The sequence below is a fragment of the Petaurus breviceps genome, unplaced genomic scaffold, assembly GCF_028583685.1.
Source record: "Petaurus breviceps papuanus isolate PSGF00001 unplaced genomic scaffold, PetGlider_PUasm1.0 77, whole genome shotgun sequence".
NCBI lineage: Eukaryota > Metazoa > Chordata > Mammalia > Diprotodontia > Petauridae > Petaurus > Petaurus breviceps.
Window position 1 is genome coordinate 21,582,810 of NW_027186492.1, and position 16,712 is coordinate 21,599,521.

Below are 16,712 nucleotides of genomic sequence, written 5' to 3' on the forward strand. Positions count from 1 at the left end.
CCAGAAAATAGCTCTGATTGGGATTTCCAAAGTGTCCTCTCCTTGAAGCTGCTGTGGGATTGACCTTCTGACCCACTCCTCCTGTGCTCAGTAGTTAGCTGTCTGGTCTATCTCTTTTCCTCAGGTGCTCATCTCTGACGTTTGCTGAACACCAAGCTTGCTTTGTAAGGATAGATGAGCTCTTCTACATCTGTCAGAGAATGTTAGGGACTCTAGGACAAGGTACACTTGTTAATGTTAACATCCTAACTCACGTATCTACATATTGACAGGGTCTTAGATTCATGCACAAGAATAATGTTATTCATATTCATTGAGCAGGTGGGACCAAAGAGAAAACCAGGTGAGCAGCTCCTATGCTGCACAGTGATGAGGTGTGGTTATAATATGATGAAGCTGATTTTCTACAAGCCATGCTAGAAATCTCTTATACTACTTTATCATTATTCTCTATAGTGAAGATAGAAACTGGCCCAAACTTTGATTCTGCAGCCAATATTTGTTGAGACTGGCATTGTTTGTTTAGTCATTTTTCAGTCATATCCAACTCTTTGTGACACCATTTGGGGTTTTCTTGGCAAAGATACTAGAGTAGTTTACCATTTCTTTTCCAGCTCACTTTATACATGAGGAAACTAAGGCAAACAGGGTTAAGTGACTTTCCAGGGCCACATAGCTAGTAAGTACCTGAAGTCAAATTTGAACTCAGGTCCTCCTGACTCTAGAACTAGCATTCTATCCACTGAGTCATCTAACTGAGCCGATTTTCCACTGTTTCTTTGTCTTGTATTTGAGCCAGCATTGTTCTTGCTTGAAATGAGTCACCTCTCCCCTCCTATTCCCTCATTGCTGTGCTCCCTCCCCATTATTGTACTCCTTGTGTGCTCCAGCTAGAGCTAGGATTCTCTGGTATTTTCTACTTAAGCTATATATATATATTTTTTTTAACAGAGACAATATTTTGTAATTTGCAAAACAGTGGAATTAGAGGCAGGAAACCTGTGTTGAAAGTTGCCTTAAACACTTAGTAACTTTTGTAACCCAGAGTAAGTTCAAAGTAAATTTCTCAGTCTTGGTTTCCTTACCTGTAAAATGGAGATAATAATACTTATACCACCGGCCACACAAAGTTGTTGGAAGGAAGGTACCAAATAAATATGAATTGTTATTATTATCTTTTTAAAAAATCTCTACCATTGGATTATCCATAATGCCAAAAGTCTTGGTACACTATGTAGGAATCTTCAATTCATCCATCACCTAGTCAGTCATAAGTGTGCATAGAGGTGGTAATTACTGTGCTGATACATTTTGAGGGAGCACTCCCATTGGCCTTTACCCTGACTGTGACAAGTCAACTAAAATGTATTAAACCTCTGAATAACCATTGTTAGCTTTGCCTCTCATACTTTTCAGAACCCTGAAAATAATAAGAAACTTGTTTCAAGCACTGGAGACCTTAATCCTGGAACAAAATATACATAATTTCATATGTGTATAGGTTGGTATAATTTACCAGAGATTCTATTCAAGGGTAAAGGTCCTTCTGGCTTCAAACACTGCTATTCTGGGCCATCTAAGCATACAGTATACAGACAATTCTGTTATATTATTTTAGATCCCCTTCAGGTGAGTGATACTCTGCCTCCTATGAGAGTGAATGAATCTCTCAAAAGCTTCATGTGTTCTCTTCTTAAATGTCCTAAACCACATTATTATTACATACCTTCTGATTGAATACAACATACTAACGATACCAATCATGATTCATTGTTATAAAAATCATTTCAACTAGATAATAAATTCTGATTAGCTTTTAGCACTTTGGTTTTTTTTCACAGTTATCTTGAGGTACATTTCTCATTGTCTCCTTGCTACGTAGACCAATATGACTTGGGTGACTGGTACCTATATTACCTATGTTCTACCAAAATCTTATTATGCCTTCTCATTCATGAATTTTCAGAGGATCAGACTTACCATTCACCCTTGCTTCCTTTTTTTTTTTTGAGGAGAGAGGTGAGGCAATAAGGGTTAAGTGACTTGCCCAATGTCACACAGCTAAGAAGTGTCAAGTGCACCCTTGCTTCCTAATCTCTCTCTTTGACTGGGCTCTAGTCTACTTTCAAAATCCCAGTACCAAACTAAGCATCATGGGAGATTCAGAAGTATAATACATGGTTCCTGACCTGAAAGAACCTACAATATCATTTGGAAGATCAGACTATCTCACACAAAACAATTAGAGAGCAAGAAATAGTGGTATGTAATCAAAGCTGTTGGAAGTATGTGGGGAATGACTATATTCCACTTATGTTCTATTCCATTGACTCACTGTAATTTAGAGATGATATTGGCTTCTCTAAAGTTATACCAGCAGATTACAAGCTCTAGCAAATCCTCTGAAACTGGAAAGACTCTGAAAATCAACCCAGTAATGAATTGTCCATTATCTAAGGCATTACCAGAGGTTGATTATCAGGGGATGGCCACTGTAGGATTTTTTTTTAATCTACAATTCATAAAGACTATTTGTTAAGACTGAAGAATTTGCAATCTGTATCAGTGGAGGGACTACTTATATGGATGAAATAAATCATGGCACCCCTTATCATTAATGTAAGGGTAGAGTAAAGGCTTCTGTTAATCCAATTTGTGCCAGGGAACTATTTCCCCTTTAGTCTAATTCTTTCCCACAAAGTAGTGTGCCAGAGCTGAAGCAAATAAAAGAAAATAATAATAGGCTCAGAAGAGAATCATAAAGAATCACACACACACACACACATATACACACATACACATATCAAAAAATATGAGAAGGGGGAAAGAACTCTGTTAGGTAACATTTTCAAGAGCTATTCCCTTTCAGAGTTAATGGTAATAAGACTCAGCTATACTCATTTCATTTCCATTATGATTCAGGAAGCTCATTATTGGGATAACCTCAAAATCCTGGAAGATCTCATTAGCCTCAGTACTCCATTTCATCACTACCCTCTGCCTCTCTGATTTGAGGGTGGAACCATAAACTCCAAACCTCTATTTAAGGAGAGATCCTAGCTTGGAGATCTGCTCATCTCTCACCTGGTACTACCTTAGGACATCTCTGATTGATTTCTCCACTATTTCCCTGTGTCAGAAAGCTTCCTTGGCCTTCCCCTACCCCCACCTTTTTCAGCTTCCTTTTGTGTTTTGTCTTCCTTGGATTAGACTGTACATTCTTTGAGGGCAGGAACTATCTTTTGTGTTTATTTGTTTTGTATATGTATCTGTATTGCTTAGCACAGTGCCTGGTATAAGGTAGGGAACTTAATAAATATTTATTGGCTATTGAATATTTGTTGATTCATTTAGGTTTTATTAGTTCCCCAATAGCTTTAGAATAACCCTGGTTCTGACAAGTGTAGAAGAAGAAGGAGCATGGGCTCTAGTGTACAGATGAGTTAGAAAAGGAACCCTATGTCATAGGGATGTGATTTGGGCTCTCTGCAGTAAGGTAGATTCAAGGGAGAAGTCAGTTGGACTTCTAGGAAAGCAACAGGAAAGATAATTTTATGGCAAGTGAAATAAACTCCCTTGATCATCACCCAAAAGCACAAGTTCCACAACTTTGTCAAAATTCTCCATAGACAGCCCAGATTCCCAACTTGTCCCCCATACAAGGATACAGCCCACTTTCAAAACAGCACCCCTTTCCATCTGTTGTAATCATATGCATTATAAATGTCCAATTCAAATGGAGTTTCTTCCAAGAAGTTCTTCCTGATACCTCTAAACTGTGAGTACTCCATCTGAATTCAGAAGCAGTTTGTATCCTTTTAATGTACATTTAACAAAAAAGAAAACGTCATATATATACTATATATGCATATATATATAACATATACATATATACACACATATTTACTTACATATACATAATATTAAAGTAATTGGAATGCTTTGATTTATTCCTTGATAATATATGTAAATTACATCAAACTGCTCTCATTGACTTATATTCTCATTGACAGCTTAGCGTATGTCCAGAGGGTGTTGACAAGGAGGGTGAAAGTCACATCATACAAATAACAATAACATAGGTCATACTGTACAAAAAGCAGAAGAGATTACACAACAGAAATAGTGGTTGAAAGAACTTTAAAAAAAAAAGAATAATCTACCTTTTGAAGTTTCTCACCAGCAAAGGTCTCTAAGCAAAGACTGGAAGACCATTTGGAGATACTGTATTTAACAACTGCATTTATTCTCCTTACATTTATTCTGCATATACTTACTTGTGTACTTGTCACCTTCCTCATTAGATGCTGAATATTTGTAAATAGACATTGTTTCATTCTTTGTATTTGTATCTTTAGGGCCCAGCATAGTTCCCAACATACAACAAGTGCTTGCTGTTACTGTTATTGCTGATGTTGCGGAGGGGATGACTATTCAGACAGAGATCGGACTTCAGGCTGCCAGAGTCCTGAGACCTCTGACACAATCATATCTAAGAGGAGGACTTGAAGCAATGGTCAAGGATGCCTTTGTTGACTTTGTGGCATATAGAATTACCATTTCTGATCAATCTCATGTGGCCAAGCACATGGTAAAATGCCTTCTCTTTCTATGGGAGAGTAAATCAGGAAATCCGAAGCACTTGGAACATTTTATGTGATAATGACACATCCCTGATCAATTGGTGAGGGTGCTCCTTTTCTCAAAGTGTTCACTTAGGCAGTCACCTGGAGCTTTAAAGCTCAGGCTAACAAGAAATAGTTTCTTCAACTTCACTAGTTACTTTGGATAACAGTTCCTATCCCCTTGGGCCTTTGGCAGTGGTAACTGAGCAATTATTTTATTTCCATATCAAGACTGTCACTATCATGAGGAATGTTATGAAGTAAGTTGAGAAAACTGTTGGCCTCCTTTGAAACTACAATGGTAATTTAAGAAAATACTAAAAGAAAAGGGGCATGTTTGTGATGATGAGAAGTTCCCAAACAAAATGTTACAATTTTCCCAGACTTGTGTCAGAAGCCATGGGGCCCTGATAAGAAACACCAGCTGGGCATGAGAATTTTCTTAGGAACATTTATGAAAGAGGAATAGGGAACTGTACTTCTCAGTAGTCAAGACACATTTATTGGGGGGTGGAGCCAAGATGGCAGCGTAAAAGCCGGAAAACTCCCTGCACTCCCCCCATGACCACCTCAAATAAATATAAATGATGAAAAATGAGTGTATAAAAAATAACTCTAAACAAACAGAGAAACCTCCCACTGAAGGCAGCATGGCAGGGGGACAGGAAGTGTCCATCTCAGCATGCTAGGAGTAGAGCCCAGGCCCCCAAGCTGGTGGTTTTAGTCTCAGGGAGACCCTGACCCTGGAGCAGACTTCAGAAGAGTGGATCACCAGCAGCTGTGGCACTTTCCAGATTTATCAACCCATAAATGCCAAAGACAAAGTGAGAGGTCAGTGGACTTTGGGAACAAGGGGTTGGGGAGTGTGGTCCGGGCTCTGCCTCCTGGAGAGAGAAATAGCTGAGGCACAGTGGCCACTGCTGTGTGACTGCTTCAGACCTCTTGGTCTGCAGATCTTAGGGGGACCAAGTGACCAATCTGAGGGTTAATCGCTCTTGCTTTAACCTGGTTGCATCTAGATTGCTGTCTAAGGTGGAGGTCCTGGGGTGTGTGACCAGGTACCAGAGCTGGTGGAGGCTTCAGAGACAGCAGCCAATTAATAGCTCCAGCAGCTGTGAAAACCCCAGTGATTTGGGAGAAAGCTTCCCTCTCTGGAAGTATAATTCTACTGTGGCAAAAAGCTCAAAAGTCAAGCAATTGAGTCGCAACATGAGCAAGCAAAGGAAGCAAAGCAAACCCAATAGTCTAAACTTAGATTCCTTTTTGGGGGACAAAAAGGATCAAAGCATGGAACAGGAGGAAGATAACACAGTCAGACCTCCTGTACCAAAAGTTTCCAAGAAAAATATGAACTGATTAGAGGCCATAGAGGAGCTTAAGAAAGATTTTGAAAACCAAATAAGAGAAGTAGAGGATAAAATTGGGAAAAGAAATGAAAATTATGGAAGAAAATCATGAAAAGAGAGTCAACAACCTGACTGAAGAAAATAACACCTTAAAAAAATAGACTAACTCTAATGGGAAAAGAGACTCAAAAAGCCAATGAGGAAAAGAATGTCTTAAAAAGCCAAATTTGCCAGATGGAAAAAGAATCTCAAAAGCTCACTGAAGAGAATCATTCCTTAAGAATTAGATTGGAGCAAATGGAAGCTAATGACTTTATGAGAAATCAAGACTCTATTAAAAACATCCAAAAATCTGAAAAAATAGAAGGCAATGTGAAATATCTCATGGGAAAAACCACTGACCTGGGAAATAGATACAGGAGAGATCATTTAAAAATTATTGGACTACCTGAAAGCCATGAAGAAAAAAAGAACCATCCTTTAAAAAAATTCTCAAGGAAAATTGCCCTGATGTTTTAGAACCAGAGGGAAAAATAGAGGTTGAAAGAATCCACCAATCACTTTTTGAAAAAGATCCCAAAAAGAAAACTCCTAGGAATATTACAGCCAGGTTCCACAGTTCCCAGATCAAGGAGAAAATACTACAAGCAGCCAAGAAGAAACAATTTTAGTATTGGAAACACAATCAGGATAACACAGGATCTGGCAGCTTCTACACTGAAGGATGAAAGGGCTTGGAATGTAATATTCCATAGGTCAAAGGAGCTGGGATTAAAATCAAGAATCACCTACCCAGCAAAACTGAGTATCATGTTTCAGGGAAAAATATGGTCATTCAGTGGAACAGAGGACTTTCAAGCATTCTTGATGAAAAAACCAGAGTTGAATAGAAAATTTGACATTCAGATACAAGAAGCAAGAGAAGCATGAGAAGGTAAACAGGGAAAAGAAATGATAAGGAACCTATCAAAGGTGAACTATTTATATTCCTACATGGAAAAATGATCATTGTAACTTACGAAACATTTCTCGGTATGAGAATAGTTGAAGGGAATAGAAATGTGTGTATATATATATATATATATATATATGTATACATACATATATGTCTATATAGAAGGGTATATGGGTGTATGAATACATATGTGAGTGTTTGTATATATGTGTACAGGTATACATAGACAGAGAGCACAGGACCAATTGAATAGGAAGGGATGATACTTAAAAGGTGAAATTGAGAGGTGAGAGAGGAATATAATGAGAGAAGATGGGGAGAGACAGAATGGGGTAAATTATCACAACTAGAGGAGGAAAGGGAAAACTGTTACAATGGAGGGGAAGAACAGGAAGGCAAAAGGGAATGGGTCAACCTTACTCTCACTAAATTTGGCTTAGGGAGAGAATGACATACACACTAAATATTGTATCCTATCCTACAGGAGAGGAGGAAGGAAGGGGATGAGAGGGGGGATGATGGAGGGGAGAAAATTTATAACTCAAAATCTTGTGGAAATGAATAATGTAAACTAAAAATAAACATAACATTTAATTTTAAAATAAAAGATACATTTATTAATTGCTTACTATGTGCCAGACACTGTGCTAAACACTGGAAAATCAAATAAAAAAAAAAAAACAACTTTCTCTGTAAAAAGAGATCATGTTAGGCTCTTTTGCTCTCCTTCCTTCCAAATCCCTGAGTACCTCAATCATAGTGTAAAGGCTTGTGCACCAACAACTCAGAAGCCTATACTGTCTCTGCTTTTATAAGTGCCCATGAACAGCCTCAGAGTGGCAGGGAGAGGTGTTAATGCCCTCCTTAGTGCTATTGGAAGTATTTGTCTTCCTGCTCTTTTTAATTTTTTTTTATTTTTCAAAGGCTTTATTAACTTCTGATTTACATCATTCATTTCTACCAGATTTTGAGTTACAAATTTTCTCCCCATTTTTCCCCTACCCACCGCCCCAAAATAGCAGTCCCACAGGATATCCCCTCCAATCTGGTCTCTCCCATATTTTCTCCCATACCCCTTTCGACTTTTCCAGTGGATCTCTATGCCCCAGTGCCTGTATATCTTATTTCCTAATTACATGTAAAATAGTATTAACAATAGTATGTATACACACACACACACACACATATATATATATATATATATATATATATATATTTGAGTATTTGATTTTAAAACTTTGAATTCCAGATTCATTCCCTTACTCCCTTGTCACCCACCCTTACTGGGAAGATAAGCAGTTCAGTATAGGTTGTATATGTGTGGCTAATGCAAAACAATAACACAGTAGATATATTGTAAAAGACTGAATATATTTCCCTCCCTCCTATCCCACCTCCCACTTGTTCTATTCTCTACTTTGATCTCGTCCCTTTTCAAAAGTGGGTGCTTCCAACTTCCCTCCCTCCTAGTCTGCCCTCCCTTCCATCATCTCCCCTCTTATCCTCTCCCCCCCACTACTCTCCTGGAGGGTGAGATACCCTATTTAGTGTGTATTTCATTCCCTCCTCAAGCCAAATTCAATGGGAATAAGGTTGACCCATTCCCTTTTGCTTTCCTATTCTTCCCCTCCATTGTAACCATATTCCTTTGACTCTTCTATATGAGATAGTTTACCCCATTCTGTCTCTCACCACCTCTTCTCATTATATTCCTCTGTCACCTATTAATATATATATATATATATATATATATATATATATATATATATATATTTCTATTCCCTTCATCTACTGAGAAAAGTTTCATCAGTTACAATTATTGTTTTTCCATGTAGGAATGTTAATAGTTCAACTTTGATAAGTTCCTTATGATTCCTTTTCCCTGTTTACCTTCTCATGCTTCTCTTGCTTCTTCTATCTGAATGTCAAATTTTCAATTCAACTCTGTTTTTTTCATCAAGAATGCTTAAAGTCCTCTATTCCACTGAATGACCATATTTCCCCCTGAAACATGATACTCAGTTTTGCTGGGTTTAATTATAGAGACTCTTGGTTTTAATTATAGAGACAGCAAGATTTTTCTGTCCAAAATACAGCACCAAAACAGCAGGCATTTGTTGTTGACAACTTTGCATAATATAAGGAAGAATGCAAGGTAAGTAGTGCTAGGTAAGTAGTAACTAAGTAAGTAACTACTAGGTAAGTAGTGCTTTCTTAGCTTACCTTTTGTTCTGGCTCAAACTCAGTTTGCATGCCAAGACTTTGAAGATCTTGGAATTTCTATTGCTAAGTGAGATGGTTGTCTGGTCTGGAGTACATCTTGGTGAAGAACTAGGAATCAAAAAGACAAAGATTTAATGTTAGCCTTGAGGTACCCTGCCTGTTTTTTTGTTTTGTTTTATTATTAGCTGTGTTTAATGTCTATGACTGAAAAGCTGTCAGCAAGTCTTTTTAAGGGAATATTTTTAGTCACTATACCCTAGCAGACTATAACTAAGATGGTCTGAAGATGGCCTGGAAAAGATGGAGCCCAGAAACTGTTATGAATGCCCAGAAGAGACTACCATGCCCAGCAACTATTACAAGATCTATACCCTTGTCAATGGACTGACCCAGATGGCTCCAGGGGAGAAATAAAGTGAAGCTGATGACTTTGCATAGCCCTCTCTCACTTAAATCCAATTCACCAGCGAGTCCTGGCACCACCTCCCTGACATCAAGTTCCTCTTTGAAGGACAAAGAACAATAATAACAAGACAAGGAGAACTATGTCTAACCAACACTAGCTACCACCAGGAGACCCATGGTCTCAGTGGAACAAGGTGTCTAGTGGAGAAACCACACCTACTAAGGAATAGGCCCAGTGATTGTAGTGTGACAATGTCACCAGAAGACAGAGGTTGTAATCCCTCAGCCCTGGAAGCATAAGCTGTCCATCTACCTATTGCTCTGGCAACATGTGCTTCCTACAGGTTCATCCTTCATATGTGACTCCTGTGAATACCTGTTCTCTTTATAGATTGTATGTGTATTTGTGGAAGAGTGTGGCCCAGATTTGTGAAAGGGAAATGTTCTATTGTGACTTTTCTTACAGTATTAATGCATTAAATACCTTCTTTTGAACTAATTGTGTGCTCTAACTAAAAGGGGAAAAGTAAATACACGGGGGGAGGGGTCACAGGTGGTTTTGAATGGATATGGATACCTAGAACTTGGTGTAAGGGGGTCCACATGTGAAAGGGGTGTGCCCTAGGCACTACAACATGAACTAATTAAAACTTGTAAATGACACAGATAGGAGTAATATTTACCCTCTGCTGTGATGTCATGGTCATGTTATTCAGTTGTTTTTCAGTCATGTCTAACTCTTCATAACTCCATCTGGGGTTTTCTTGGCAGATACTGGAATGGTTTGTTATTCCTTCTCCAGCTCACTTTACAGATGAAGAAACAGAAGCAGAGTTAGGTGACTTGCCCAAGGCTGTACAACTAGTAAGTACCTGAGACCAGATTTGAACTCCAGTGTTTCTGACTCCAGGCCAGGTGTTCTATCCATTCTGCCACTTGCAGCCCCACCTCTGCAATGTTTGGAACAGCTAAATCACTTCTAGCTGGTCCACACAGCTGACTAGTAGATCTGGTATTTCAATTCAGTTCCACTGAGTCCCAAGACAATGCTCAGTTGTAAAAATAAGAAAAAAACTTAGAGGAACTAACCCCAGGGGCAGATTCACAGTCAGGCCTAGACTTCTTTATGGTAGTTCTCCCACCCTCAATATCCAGCTGCCTGAAATATTACTTTACTTTTTGTTGTTGTTGTTTCAGTTGTGTTCTCTTTTTTTTTTTTAAGCAATCAGGGTTAAGCAACTTGCTCAAGGTTACATGGTCAGGTGTTTCTGGGCAGGTGCTAAGTGTCTGAGCCCGGGATTCAATCCCCAGGTCATCCCGACACTGGAGCCAGTGTTCTTACTCACTGTGCTACCTGGCTGCCCCAAATACTATTAACAAAGGCTTTCCTGTTGTTTCTGCTCACTTCTCTCTCTTTTTTTTTTAAAGCAATTGGGGTTAAGTAACTTGCTCAAGGTTACAAGGCCAGTTATTTCTGGGTATAGTGCCAAGTATCCAAGCCCGGGATTGTGTTCTATTCTTCTTGATCCCTTTTGGGGTTTTCTTTGCAAAGATACTGTAGTTGTTTGCCATTTCCTTCTCCAATACATTTTACAGAGGAGGAAATTGAGGCAAACAGAGTTAATTGCCCAAGGTCATACATCTAGTAAGTGTCTGAGGCCAGATTTGAACTCAGGAAGATGAGCCTTCCTGACTCTTGGCATGGCACTGTAGCTACTATACCACCTAGATACCTAGATATCTATACCCTCTGGATACTTTACTTTTTATACTGCCTGAAATATTAAAAGATACCTCTAAATGCTGATTGAAAAACATCTTTTTTAAAAATGCAAATACCTCTTGGGGGGTTGAGGAAGAATATAAATTAGACCAAGCAGATTATATTGCCTCAACATCCAGATAAGACAATGGCACTGGAAGAATGAAGTTGTTGTTTGTTTGTTTTGGGGGTAGGTGATATTGTAGGAAGGATAAAGTCACTTTGGAGCATGGAACATTTGGGTAGGTGGAGGAATGGATAGGGAAAACCTGAATAAGCTACTGTATAGAGTCTTAGAGTAGCATGAGGACAAAGAAGTGGTAGAGAGATTCATAAAATAAGGTAGAGTGATGCTAAAGACAGTCTTTCACCTATTTTTGAAGCTTTGCCCAGAGCAGGGCCCCAAACTATGACCCAGAAAAGCAAAGGTAGGTGTCCTACTAGGGTCAACATGAAAGTGTTAACAATACAATAAGCAACATTTTTAAAAAATGTTATCTTTTATTACTGTATATAATTTGAGCACCAGGAAATTCTGGGCATTTATTTTGTGATCTCAAATCATTTGTGTTTCAGTGAAGGCTTGGTGGACAATTGTGTTCTGAAAGCACAAGATTCCAACAATGCCTTGGGTACAGGAATACCTTCTGCTGATTATAGCTACCTCTGGTACCAGATAAAGGAGAGGGTTCACTCAGCACTCTTCTTTCCTTTTTTACTGAAGATGCATTATTCCCAGGACCCAGATAGAGGGATAGTTTCAGACTGGCCTAGAATCATCACCACCCTTCATGACATTCTTTCTATGGGGAAATAGTCCTGAGTCCTGAGCAACCAACTTGCAGAAGAACGTTTAGAACAGAATAACTCCTTAGTAATTTGTAATCTGCCAATCTCTCTTATTTAAAGGCAAGGATTTGCTATAAATCCAATTGGTCCTGAATGCAACTGACTACTTACTCTATTTTTTTATTAAAGGTTTTTATTTTATTTTTTATACTGACTTTATTGTTATTGAGGACAGTATGTGATTGATGATGCCATCACACAAATGTTGTTGATGAAAATAGTCATATGATTATGAACTGAGGCCAATCCCCTGGTTCTAGCTGAGTGTATCCACATCAGTCTCCTCCATTTGTTATTATATAGATCTTCCCTTTATAGCCATCAAGTACCACAGAAAACTGAAATCTGTGCATTTTTTTTTAAATTGGGAAAGACAGTGAGAAATCTGAGTACTAGAACTGCAATATCTGAACTCAATGTTCTCTGACCCTGTTTTATGCTCAGAAATAGGTTTTTGTTCTGTGGCCCACAGTCCTCCACTCCATGATTTGTCATGAGTGAATGAAACGAACCTGATTGTTCTTTTCTTGTCTAGAAACCTTACCTAAATTGCCATTGTCAGCATTCAAACAAAATTAAATCTATTTATTGTTACTTCCTGGAAAGGTGAGTAGATTTGGTCCTCTAATCACTAACTTAACATCCATTAATTCATTTAATCAATATTTATTAAGCATCTACTATGTGCCAGGCACTTCTGGGGATATAGAAAGCAACAGAAGACAGTCCCTCAATTTCTTTTTTTTTTTTTTGCTTTTTTGAAGGGGGGAGGGCAGGGCAATTGGGGTTAAGTTACTTGCCCAAGGTCACAGGCCTAGTGTTAAGTGTCTGAGGCTGCATTTGAACTCAGGTCCTCTTGACTCCAGGGTCATTGGTCACTCTGTACCACCTAGCTGCCCTGAGTTTGCAATTTCTTTAGTGACAAGACGGCTGATTGACATAATGTAGGGGTTCTGAACACATTCTGAATCTCCAAAGAATTAAATATACTATTCATAATACTCTTTACAATTATTTACTGCTTAAGGCACCATTAAAATTTTTTTAGCATGAAACCCTTGGGCCACTGTAGCTACTGTCCTGGGATTCATGAATTACTAAATGGGAACCACAGCATAATGGATAAAGAGGAGGGCCTCAAAGTCAGGAACACCTGAGCTCAAGTCTTGTCCATGACTTAGAATTGCTAAGTCTCCATGTTGCAGAGCAACTAGGTATAAATCTTCATTGAGAAGAACAATTTCTCTATATCAATTAATTCAGAGGTATGGTTAAAATAAAGACAAAACTCTGGTTTCTATTTTTCCTCCTTTGTTGGGTTGTAGAAAGAGTCCTGGACCAGAAGTTAGGAGATCTGAGCTCTGGTTCCTAATTTGCCAGTTTCTGTTGTAGGGCATAAATTAGGGAAGTTCCTAGATTTTCTTGATGAATGTATTTCATGAGTCTTTGAGGGGGACTTTTAAAAAAATATATATCTTCCTATGGAGGGTATGGGAATGTCTTGTGGCTTCTCATAGAAGATTAGTTTGGTGATTGGGGATGAATTAGTTGTGTCTGAGTGATGTGGGATGTATTATTATAGGAAGGGTCATCCATCTGTGCTAATACATATAAGGGAGCTGTCAATCACAGACTTAATCTCCCACATTCTTCCTCCCCCTTCTTTTGAATATAGATCTAAGTGTAGCAGTACAAAGATATAGCAATGAAATCCTGGGGATAGGGAGGGCAGATGTTAATAATAGTAATACCTAGTACTTATATAGTGCTTTAAAGGTTTACAAAGTATTTTTTCCAAATATCTCATTTTACTCTTGCAACAAACTTAGGATGTAGATGCCTTTACTATTTGCATTTTATATAACAAGATAACGCTTATTCTTTATTATTAACCCCAAAAGGCAAATAGAGTAGGTCCTCTAATTACTAACAATTTGAGGAGACTGAAACAGATGGAATGTAAGTAACTTGCCCAGAGTCACACAGTTAGTAGATGATAGAAGTAGGATTTGAACTCCAAATCCAGTGCTCTTAGATGCCTGTTGAAAGAATATATGTAATTCCCAAAAGGCTATACCCCAAGGAAGACATTAGCAGCTCTGAAAAGTTCATTAGGAAAGGTCTTGAATTCCTGAACTCAGTACTGAAGAGGCAAGGGGAGAAGGTACACATGCTCTCAACTTCATTACGGTTGGGAATGGGGGGGGAGGGGTTGGGGAGCTTTTTGGAAAAATGTCAAGAGTTGGTTAACCACAGCCTCCTGGGTAGTGGAGGGGAGAGGGGGAGGCATTCCTGGGAAGCATGATCCTGGAATATATTTTTCTGGAGAAAAAAAGAGATTCATGGGTATTGGCAGGGGGGGGGAGAGACTCATCAGCAACTCAAAGTTTGAGGATTCTGGGATCACACTTTTTAAAGAAAGGAAAGGATTTCTTAGGCAACTCCAACCTCTTGGAGACAGAAAAATTTGCACATGGTCCCCTGTCGTAGGTCTCTGGAGTGATTTGGACAGATTTGGTGCTTCAGGTTCTGGAGTGGAATGAAATGAGACACTTGTAAACCATCTAACAAAAGCAAACTCACTTGACCATAACATAGAGGAAAGTCTCTTTAGTAAGGACACAGAATTAACATGCAGTTGAGCACAGTTTCCCTGCTTCTATGATGGCCACGATGGTCAACACATTCTTTATAGATTGACTTTTGTACTTAGATCTCCAGGAAGTTATGTCCACAGCTTTTGCCTTAGTAGATTTTCCAATGAAGTCTGAAGAGCCTTAATGTTTTTTGTGGAAGAATTAGCCTAACCTACAGATATTGTTCCCACCTGCACCCACCCCCACATTCCCAAAGCCGAAGTGTCAATAGGGGACTTTATGTCACAATATGGAGGAACTAAAAACTTAGCCTTTATCTTTCAGGATTATTGTAGATTATTCACATAGTTGTAGGCCTAATAGTAGTCTGCCTATCTATCAACTCCAAGTAAGTTTCCCTTTCAGGGATAGGGATCCACATTTTAGTTTCATAATGCTGGTTAGTTATAGAAGTCTTTAGGGGATAAAAGTGTGACTCACTGAAATGTAAAGAAATTTCACCTGAAATCCCAAATTCTTTTCCTTTTTGAGAGGAGTCCAAACCATGGGGTCTGGAGCACTGGGAAGCCCTAGGTTAAGTTGGAACTCAGTAGAGAAGAATTGTATTGGCTGTGTGGAAGCTATTTTTTTTTTTTAGTGCTTTCTGAGTTTTCTGCATTTTCTGTGGAGTATAATAAAAGCTGTCCTCTCCTTTATATGCATCATTGTGTTGAGTGCTAGTATGGGATCTTGGAACCTGATGTCTTATACTAGACATGAGCAACATTCTAAGAGTTATATTGTGAAATTTCTCAGACATACCTCTGGACATGAGCAAAATGATCCAAAGAGAGTGATCTGGGTGTAGGCTTCAAGGCTGAATCTGGTTTATGTATGCCTAGAGCTTGGGGTCCTGGAACAAGTGTTATCTCACCCCTCTGAAGGTATTTCTTTTCTTGTTAAATGGGGATAATCATACTTTTATTGCCTACTTCACTCCCTAGTTGTTTAACTTTGGGCAAGTCATATCACCTCTTTCAGCCTGCAAATGAGATAACATATATAAAGCACTTTGCAAACCGTAAAATGCCATGTAAGTGATAGCTATTATCATGTATTGAATTTTGAGGAGCAAATGAGAGAACAAGTGCTACATACATGCAAATCATTCTGTGCTACATATGTGGAAACTAAACTGTTCAAGTGCTACATATACTAAATATATTTTTGATCACCAACACTAGCTTCCATTCCCTCCCTTTTCAATATTACAATTATTATGATCATTTAAGAATTCTAAGGCAGTGGTGTAAAGGGGTTATATAGATACAAAAACTGTCCTGCCTCTGACACTAACCAACTGTGTAAACATGGCCAATTCCTTTATGCACTCTGAGACTCAGTTTCTTTATCTGTAAAATGGCAATAGTGACTCTTGCAGTATCTAACATAGGAAAAGATATATGGAAAGCATTAAAAGTACTATGTAAATGTCAGTTATTATTATGGAAAATTCCCTTTTTCCTTTGTAGCCTTCTGATGATTTATAGAAATTGTCTAAAATCCTCTTAAGTTTAGAGGCCTTTGACTGAATTCAAACTTCACAGAACAAATCCTCTAAATAAAAGGATTTGTTCTGTAAAACTTGGCCTCAGTCAAAAGGCTGCACTCAAGGACCTAGAAGGCCACATGTGCCCTTGAGGCTGCAGGTTCATCACTCCCAAATCTAGACACTACTTTAAATGGGCATTTTGCAGGCTTAACAAGACCATGACACTTACTAAACATGTATCCTTGTGCAAATCACTTACCTCTTTGGTAAAGAGAAAATGTCCTCTTATGAGTAAAGTGAGGTCAGACAGGGTATGATTAGATGGTCTCTAATGTTTTTTGAGTTCTAAGATTGTTTCATTCATAGAAGGAGCATTGACCTGGGGTCAGAGAATATGGGTGTCAGTTACATATTTCTTT